Here is a 10,644-nt window from a genome sequence, read left to right as displayed (position 1 = left end):
TTTCATTACTGAATTTTCTTTACATGAATTGCGTTCATAAATTGTGTACGTTTTAAAGGACCACATGTAGTCACTTATTTAAAAAAAGAGACTAAGTCGATAATCCCATGAGACTGTGGATTTGACTAGGATGTCAAAGCTGAATATGAAGAAGTGGTTAAATCCAGAGAAGGTTGAGCCTCAGGCTCCTTATAAGACTTGACAAAAAAAAACCAAGATAAAGTATTATCTTCCTTCTGGAATTTTTTGGACGACCACTTCAAGAAGTACTTGCCCACATATGAGAAATTGGTGTGTAAAGTAAGGTAATCTAATTTTTTTTTTTTTTTTTCTAAAGTCAATCTTGCCTATATACTATTCACATCAGTATATCTATGTAAGATGGCCTCCATTGTATGTTCCCATATGGAGGAAGGATTGGATGGCCAGGGGGAAATCTCGTCCTTCTTTGCCACCGACCATCCTCCTTGTCGGTTGACCAGCGGAGGCCGCCGAGAAGGGAACCACTGCCCAATCTAACAGTCCTCCAGGGGCCGTTGGATCAAGCCTGCCCCTCTAAGGAGTCGATAGAATCTCTTTCGACCCTTCAAAAGGGGGTTTTGAGGCCTAATTTTTTATCTTTGTGTCCATTGTTCTTAGCAGCCGGAGGTTCCTTCTGGAGATCAGGTTGCTCAGCGGAGTTGTGATAGCTCCGATTTAGCATCAGGAACTCAGGAAGGCTTCAGGAAGGAGCAAGAGAGCGCTAATTCTGCACCAGCAAAGGAGAAAAGAGAGGAGAAAATGCACACCAACAATCGGCAGCGGCGATCGGCGCCGCCACCCCCAATTCTTCTATTCAGGACGGAGTCTGGTTATCTTGAGGTTATCCTTATTGAAATTTAGGAGGCTCACAATATAAACTTGATCCAAGTCTTTAAATCGGCAAGTTTGTTCAGTTTGATCAACAATTTGTTACCGCTATTCTGTTTTGGCAATCCATCGAACACCTTATGTGTTCAACAATTCATCTTTGCTTCATATAAGTTCATTTTAAAAAGCTTTATAAAAGTTCTATATGTACATTTACTTATCCATTCACTCTAGCCCGACCTCTCTCGGTATTTATGTCAAACACCTCTCGGGTGTCGACAGAATTATGCGTATATTTCACTCGATTTTCTATTATAAAAAAATATTTAAAATAATCAAAACATATACATATATCCTATTTTGATATCCGTTTAGGTATTCTGTCAAACATCTCAGTGGCGTTCCACAGAAGTACCTTTTTTTACACGATTTTCTGCAGTAAAAAATACGCAAAACATTTATAGAGCATATAAAAGAAAAGAATAAAATAACACAGATCTGATTTTGATTTCCTTACAAGCACTTGGGAAAATACCTCTCAGTTTGACTATATCAACCATTGAACTCTTGAAATAAACCCTAAAAATATAAAAATATGTATAAATACATATCTATAACTATATTGTAACTACTAAAATCATATAAATAAAACTCCACTCTTTTAACTAATTTAGTAATTATAATATCCATAGTTAAAATTCTTTTTAGTATCTTTGATTTCCCCTAACTTTCTGCCGTTCTCTTATTCAAATATCTTCTTATTCCTCATCTCGTTCGAATATTAATCTCATTATCCTTAGAATCTTATCATATTCTCATAAAGCTTAGTAGTCATAAAGTAAGTAAAACCTATCCTTTGTTGATAGAACTTCACTATTTTATATACCTTAATAAACTTCCCTACTTCATCATTATAATTAATATTTCTCATAGCTTTCACTAAAGTTCACTGTATCTATAAAAAAGATATATATATATATGTATATATATATACAATATCCGATATTCTAGTTTATCTACTCACCTATTATTATCTCTTACATTCCACTACATTATATCATCTTCCTTAAGATGTCTACTTTTATACCAGTGGAAAACAAGCCCATTTTGACAACTCCATCACCATCGTGAACGTGGTTCTATATCCAAAAAAAATGGTCAGACGTCAATAAATAGGAACTTGTTGGTCATAGGCAAACACAATCATCCCTTCACTCAATGTCTTTTGTGGTGCAACTCTATGGAAAATTTTCAAAACTATGCATGATACAATTTGAATGATAGTCATTCATTATACCATGGAGGAATTTATACGGATCCATTCAGTGAGCTCTCTCTCCTATAAAACACATTTTATATGTATTTAGTACCAAAACATAAGTGGTTATGGGATCTACCATATTTATCATGTGAATAGAACTTTATAGAGTTATTCAATCTGGACAGTTTGACGTGATTCTAGAGTGTCCATTGAATATGAACTTTATAGAGTTATTGGGATCTCATCAGTATTTACTTAATTGGATCACATATGCATGGACACCATTAAAAGTATAAAGTGTCCACGATGACGAAGATATTGTATCAATTAACATTAAATGAAGGAGGACTGTGTGATTGGCCTGCTGGCCTAATATCTTTCTATCACATAAAATAATATTTGATTACATTCATAGACAGTTATTATGGACATGATCAAAATTTATAAGACTAAAGCATAGATCGAAATCAGAATGTGTTGTCAAATATAATGAGATATTTGACACATCATGGAACTGCCATCCATTATGATGCCGGACGTCGTCAAGACGTCGTCCGGTCGACACCGAGGGTAACAACTCGGTATCGAATCGAGATCTCAATTGGACCTCGCGGGCAGTGTCATCGTCCGAGAATGCAGGTGGACTGGTAAATATAAAGACGATGATGCGTGAAAGATCCTACGTGTAGTACGATGCGAGTGCCATGATGCAGGGTTGCCATTCCAGAGATTGACGGGGTCACTATGGGTGAGGTCAATCGGACCTCCCGAACCTCGCCCGAGAGGGTCGAGGGCGAGTACGTCGCCGAACGGGGAAATCTCGCTAGTATGCTCACACTCGTCGGGCTCGCCCGACTTGTACCAGCCAGGTAAGACTCTCATTGAAATCGTAGTCATTTTCACAACCTGTCTCGCTCACCTAGTTCTAACCCGCGCGCGGAGGAGGCAAATTGAAAGAGCACTGAAGAAAGTAAGAGACGTAAAGGGCAGGGTAAGGGGAATACCTTCGTCGCACTGGCGACGGATATTTCGTACCAATAAGATCCGGAGAAAACAGCGACGTTGGATGGGTGCGGAGCGGAGGGTCGGCGAATGGGACGGTCGACAGCAGGATAATGGAGAACAACGGCGTGCTGGGCGCAAGGCTGGAGCTCCAGTACAGTGCAGGATGGCCGGGCTCACTGGCGAGCGGGCCGCGCGCCACGTGAGGGCGACGCGGCGCGCTGGCGGGCGCAACGCGCGGCTGCACAGTGCGTGGGCGGTCGAGGTGCGCGGCAGGCGGGGCCAGAGGGCGAGCAACGCGGCGCATTGGCGGACGGCGTGCGCAGTCAGTCGGCACCCGGACGCTCACACCACGCGGCAGCGCGGAGCACCAGCAAGCGTAGCGCGTGAAGGGGGGAGGAGCGCGGCGTGCACGCAGGCCGCAGCGCGGGTCGGGCGCGGGGCTGAAGGCTTCGGCGCCGCGGCCGCAGAGGGACAGAGCAGCGAGGACGAGAGGGGGTGAGTGGGCAGGGGAAGAGACGGCGGCGAGGTAAACCGACGGTCAAGATGGGTCGGCTATGGTGGATCAGGATGGTGGGGGCGAGTTGAGGGCGGGAGACAGGCTTGCAGCGAGATAGACCGGGCGGAACAGAACGGTGGCAGCGTGTGGGGGACGGGCGACGGACTTGCAGCGCGGTCGACCGGCGGCGACGAAGCAGGTCGTCGACGGCGAACGGGCTGGTGGCGAGGTCGGTGCGAATGGCGGGGCGTCCTCCCACTTCTCCTTTCTTCTCCTTCTCCTCTTTCTTCGTCTTCTTCCTTCTCCTTCTTCTTCTTCTTCTTTCTCCTTCTTCCTCTTCTCACGGTCGTGACTCTTGGTCTCCCAAAAACGTTATAACTTTTCAATTGGAAATTTCAAGAGTAGTCTTGGGGGGGGGAGGTGGCGCCCATCCCTCCTTATATAGGAAGGATGAGAATGGGCCCCCTAAACAACAAAGGGAAGGGGAAATGAACGAAAATAAGGGGGCTTGTCTGGCCCATTAAGGTAGGTGGGAGGGGAAGATGTCCTCATATGGGCTCTTCCCCTCACTACAATCGACAAAATAAAAGACGAAGAACGAAGAAAGAAAACAAGAAACGGATAAGTAGAATGATCCGAAGATGAAGGTGGCGCGTCGTCACGCCGAATATCTGAACTCAGGGTTGCGCGTCGATGCTGTGGCTCGTCGCGTCGGCTGGACACGTGTCGGTGGCGGGCTCGATGACGGTGCTGGCTCCTCGCGTGACGATTCTGTGGTGTCGGACGGTGCCGCGCCATCACAATATTTAGACCAATTTATATATGAGTGTGACATTGTTCCTCAATACACCAAGAAGGGTTCCATCATGAAGAATGATCTGGCAAACAATGGAACTGAACACTTCAAGATAAGATTAATACCAAATATTATTTATCATAATTAAAAACTCTATGAGCTTTGGACATAAAAATAACCTAGCACATGGCATTGGAACATTCAGGGTTATCTAGTGGAGACCAGATCTTACATGCATAATGAAATAAAACTTTTCTATGAAAAAACACTTTTAATGATCATGTATTTTTAAGTTTTATGATCCCAATGTTAAAGTGTTGGGATGAGGAATGCCCATTTCTTTGGGGATGGTTTGAAGTTAGATATAAAGCTCAGGACAATATCCATCCAGAATAAGAAGTTATCGCTCAAAAATCACTATGTTTGAGACATTGCAATTTTCTTATGTTTTGATAAAAACCTAAGTGAATAAGATGATTACCCTCTACGATCGAGTCGCAAAGAACAAACTCAAGAACCTTAAGAACTGGTGGCACTAGGATGATCCTCATCAGAAATCATAATGCATTTTCATATGATTCAATGATATTTCTTCAGGAAAGTGAAAGTAATTTTGACGAAAGAGAAGATGATTCTTTAAAATCATGAAAATCTATGCCTAGTCCCAATATTCAAATGTTGATATACACCACGATAATATGTAAAATAAAACTATGAAAGTGATGTTTTGGATGTTTTGAAATTATTTAAACTTGCAAATCTATTTTTTTATTAAATGGCCATTTAGAGTAGTTGGAAATATAAAAGGCATATTTTGTCACTAAAAAGATACATTCAGTCCAAAGGCATCGATTGTACGCAGACCATATCAGTAGCATTAGTTTCTTTCAGAGTTCTTATGATATTAAAGGTCAATTGAACCTTAACTTGTAACGGGATGTTGTAAATACAACGTTCTATAATGAGCACATTGATGAAACAATATATGTGATGCGACCAGAAAACTTCTTAATTGGAACACTGAAGTCAAGGGTTTGTAAATTAGAAAAATCCACCTTCTGATTAAAAAACTATCTTATCACTGGTACCTTAAATTTCATACATTTCTCATTAATTCAACCAGATGGATGAGTTTATCATAATTTTAACTTAGTGAAAATTCATTATGATGTTATATGTGTGTGATATCCTATTTGCCACAAATAAACTATTGTGAAGTAATTTTTTGATGAAGGATCTTGTCAATGCCTTTTATCTGTTAGGTACCACATCGATTGTGATCCAACTCTAAACATTTTGATTGTGCGACTGAAAGTTTATAGGGGAGAAGCTTAGTTTCAATCAGTGTCCTAATGAAACCTTAAATTTTAACAGATGCTAAAGAAACATTTTATGTAAATTCCAGGATGTTATGTAGGGACAGGTGTGTACTCATCTAAATAATGCACATATTGTAAGTATCTAGGGTATATTTAGTTGTTGGATGGGCTGTTATTAGATGATTTGCATTAGGTTGTGTGTATCCATTATTTTCATTGAGGTATACTACTAACCTCAAGACTCAAAAGGCCACCCCTCAAGATCAAAATTATTATGGATTGGGGTATGTTCTTTTAACTGTGTATGTATATTGATTGAATACCTGCTATATCCAGTCTCTTATATTATTTAATTAGTGTCATTAAGAAACAATGCAACAGGTCACTATTCTTTCTGCATATATAGTACAACTCCAATTATAATTCTCATCTCTGTCATCATTTCTGTGCATGTGGAAAGAAACATAGGCAGAAGCCCCCAAGTTTTCAAATTTGAATTTTTATATTCATAAAATATCGATCACTATCATCTGTACTGTCATGATGATTTATGTAAGTAGAAAGTGAGATACAGAAAGTCTTAAAAAAATTGAACCTTTAATATTTATATTATTATAACCTCAATCAATAGCCCCGCCATTCTGGTTGTAATTTATCTTAGTTTAAAGTGATAAAGAAAAAACCCCAAAAACAGAAATTTGAGGGTCATATTATTAGAACCTAAATCATCGTTCCCATGAGTGCTAGTGGAAGGAGATACTGTATAAATCTCACAAACGTTCTGGCTTACGTCAAACTAAATTGGGAGAATGGAAAAATGGTTTGGCAAGGTGACCAGGCAGTAGGAGAAAAGGAGCCATGGATGGGATGACCCATATTAATCCAAGCCAACCAGAATAGTGCAACATCTTTGCAGCCCCATATAAAGTTTTATACGTAAAAATATGTTCTCACCTTCTTCCTATATGTTTCATGTCTTACTTTCTGACATTATCTTCATATCCATCATAGAGATCTTTTCATATTTGTAGTAAGATATCTTACTTTATATAACTTTACACAAAAGAAGTACTATTTATTTTTCTTTGGCCGTAGGAACCTTGTATGATACAAACTAACCTAAGCAGTCATTTATGCTTCTTTGATGCAAGCAACATTATTAGTTCAACCTATCAACATAAGTCTCACTATCCTTTTGAAAATCTGCGTAAAAATAAATCAATTAGTTTCGCGGTTAGAAATTCCTATAACTTAAAAAAATTAAGAATAATGTAGGAATATATTTAAAAAATATTATTCAAATGGAAACAAAAAATAGAACATAGAATACAACATTGAATAAATTTTAATTTCAACGTCATCGAAACATAGTGTGGATATGTCTAGATTCAACGAAAGGCTGGTGCCTACAAAAGACTGAATCCTGTAGGCCGAAACAGGTCTACGAATTTTATGATGGGCTCAGATATATCACCTCTATACGAAAATGAACAATATGTTTCCTTAATCAGGGTTAGGAACCGGTCCAAATGTGTTTTGTATAACTTCGTATTAAAACTTTTGAAGTTGGTTCCAAAAATTATCAAATATTTTTTTTACTCTTTGGTGCCTCATTAGATAGAAACACCTATTTCCCCTATGGTTGTTAATAATGTTACTGACATTTTTCCATATTCATCTGGTTATATTTCCTAACAATATAAACATAATAAAGTATCTATTTCTTACTCATAAAATGTTACCCAAATTTTTACCGATACAATAATGTAGAATTTTGTATGATTCTCTAATCTGAATTATCTAAATTAAGAAGTTCTTATAAAAAAATTAATTATATTTCTGTCACAAAAGTTAACTATATGGATTCATTCATAAATACATAATATTGATTATATCCCTTGTGTCATATCTATAATCAACTTCATTAATATTTGTGATCGTTAGTAAATTATGATTAGAATATGCTTAAATAATTAGTTATATTAAATGTTTATAATAAACAGTCACATTAATGGGCTATTAAAGAAATATATCAAAATATCCGCATGTAATAGCATTATCTATTCCTCTTCTTATCAAGAGAATCATGTCTCATGCAATAGTTTGTCTGGAGACACTATGTGTGGCCAGTGGGTAATCTTTGTTCAAAATTTTCAATGAATTCTTGGATCTGCTAAAGACTCATTTCGTATCATGATTATGTAAATACTTCTTAGACATGAGATACCAAGGACATCTCCTAGACTAAAGGTTCTGTTTGGAGTATGACCTGGAAATCACTATCCTTTCTCTTACGAATAGTCTTGTCTTCTAGGAGACTCAAGCTCCACAAATAGGATATTCTATCATCTAAATACAAGGATTCTGACCAAAACAAACATGATGTGATGAAGTCATAAGCAAAAGTCCTGGATATGTAAAAAATATTTTTTTAATGATTTTACAGTACAACAGGCATCACTAAATTCATTAAAAGATTTACAAAAACTTGAAAGTACCAATATTTGTACTTTCTGGATATTGTGGTGTATTTCAACACCTGACATCTTGGAAACTAAAAAAATACCAAAGAATAATCTTCTGATGCTTTAATAAGGTTTAATAAAGTATCACTAGGGGGAAAGCATCTTCGGAAGGTTTTGCGAGCACAAGACTACATTGTATAGTTCTGGCCATCAGCAGCCAATATGATAGTCTCATCTTGTGAATCTTTTAAGTACCAGTTGTTAAACATTAATAGAGTAACTAGGAGAAATCAACTATCTCGACAAGATTTTGAAATGATACATGAGGTACAAGGCTGAATTATATCAATTATGGCCATCATCAACCTTTGTGATGATGGCCATAATATTTGAAAGGATACATGAGGTACAAGGCTGACATCATCACATCATATTTTTTTGGTCAGAATCGTTGTATATGGATGATAATATATCCTATTTGTGGAGCTTGAGTCGCCTAGAAGACAAGACTATTCGTAAGAGAAGGGACAGAATGGCCAATCTTCTGAAACTTTTGGTTAACAACCAATAAGGTTTAATTAAATATCAATAGATGAAAAAAGCATATGTGGAATGTTTTGAGAGCACAAGACCACATTGTATAGTTCTAGCCATCAGCAGCCTGTATGATGGTCTCATCTTGTGAATCTTTTAAGTATTAGTTATTAAAGATTAATAAATTAACTTGGAGAAATCAACTTTCTTGACCAGGTTTTGAAAGAATACATGAGGTACAAGGCTGAGTTATATCCATTATGACGATCATCAACCTTTGTCATAATCTAATCATATGAAGCTTTTGGTTAACAGTTTATAAGGTTTAATAAAGTATCAGTAGGCGACAAAAATCTTATCAGGGAGGTTTTGAGAGCACAAGACTACACTAATGAGAAATGAGTGACCTAATTGATTGCATGATCTCACAGTCAGATGATTGATGGATGGGGTACTATTGATAGATGTGAATTTATTTCACTGGTATCCGCAATGATTATTGGGGCTAGTTATTGCAAAAAGGTACAATTATGGCAGTAGAACTTGTGATGCCATAGAGTGCCAATCATTAATTGACACTACCTTTATTTTAATTCACAGGGGTGACATGTAACAATACCAAAAAGCTGAAAATTAAATCACAATAAATGCAATGTGTATCTCAGAGAAAAAATAATAATTAAACACCAAGAGAAAAGTCAAAAGTTACGGCAGTGCATGTACCACCGCAGTTCATTAAAAAGAGAGGTAAATGCTGACTTGCCAGGCGGAAATGCATGCCTATCATGCAATGATTAGGAAACTTTGAGAAGGCGAGGGCCAACATGTTATTTATTTGAAGTTAAAAAAGAGGGGAATATTGTGGCATGCCACATGGTAATGCATTGCCACATCACGAATATTCAAGAGTGATATTTAAAGGCACTGTTGGCTTTTCTCTTGCTGACATTCTGAGAGGGCGTGATCGCAGAGGGCAAGGCGATCATGCCAATAATTAAATATATGATGATTGGATGACTCATCCAAAAATGAAAAATGAAGAAGCGTCAGTGCCAATGACAAGGAGAGAGAAAAATGGATGACTATGATTGCTCCAACTTCAAAGTGCGATATGAGATGACTTAGAGCATCGATTGAGTTAATTTTTTAGGGATGCCTCATCTTTATCCCTCTGAGCCATTCACACCCTCCTATCTATAAATAGAGGTGTGAATAAGTATCTCAAACTTTCTTCTCACATGTTGGCTAATGGAAAGATAATGAGTTTTTGTGATCCATCAAGTGTGTTCTTAGTGCCATAGGCATGTCAGAAGAAGAAACTAAAGATGAATAGGTTACATGCACTCATAAATTGTGGTAATCTTGGCAAAACGCAAGGATATACATTAACCATCTTCACCTTAACTTCTTTCTTGACATCGTAGGTAGCTTAGATCAGTTCCCCTACCACCTCTTTCCATCACATGACCTCCATACATTCTCCAAGTCATGTCTTACCACCTTCAAGTCATGTCGTTAACTAACCGGTCAATTATTTTATTTGACTCATTCTCGACCTCATTTCCATCTCTCTTTGCACCATCATTATTTCATTCTCACATTCACTCTACCTTATCAAACCCAAATTATCACTATCTACAAACTACTATCCTCAACTTAACATCACTATCTCACCTCGTATTTTCTCATCACTTAATTTCATACTTAGAAAGTATCTCATCTGATCCCAATAATCATTATATTAAGAATATTAAATCCTTAAACACCATTGCCTATTGAGACAATCCACACTCATCACTAGCTAATATTACTGAGTACATGTTTATATTCTTATTAAGTAGTATGAAAAATACCAACAATAATTTAAAAAACTAATTTGGAGAGTATCATGAACTACATATAAAAGGTAACCACTGATG

The sequence above is a fragment of the Wolffia australiana genome, chromosome 9, assembly GCF_029677425.1.
Source record: "Wolffia australiana isolate 7733 chromosome 9, ASM2967742v1".
Taxonomy (NCBI): domain Eukaryota; kingdom Viridiplantae; phylum Streptophyta; class Magnoliopsida; order Alismatales; family Araceae; genus Wolffia; species Wolffia australiana.
This window is presented reverse-complemented; position numbering follows the sequence as displayed.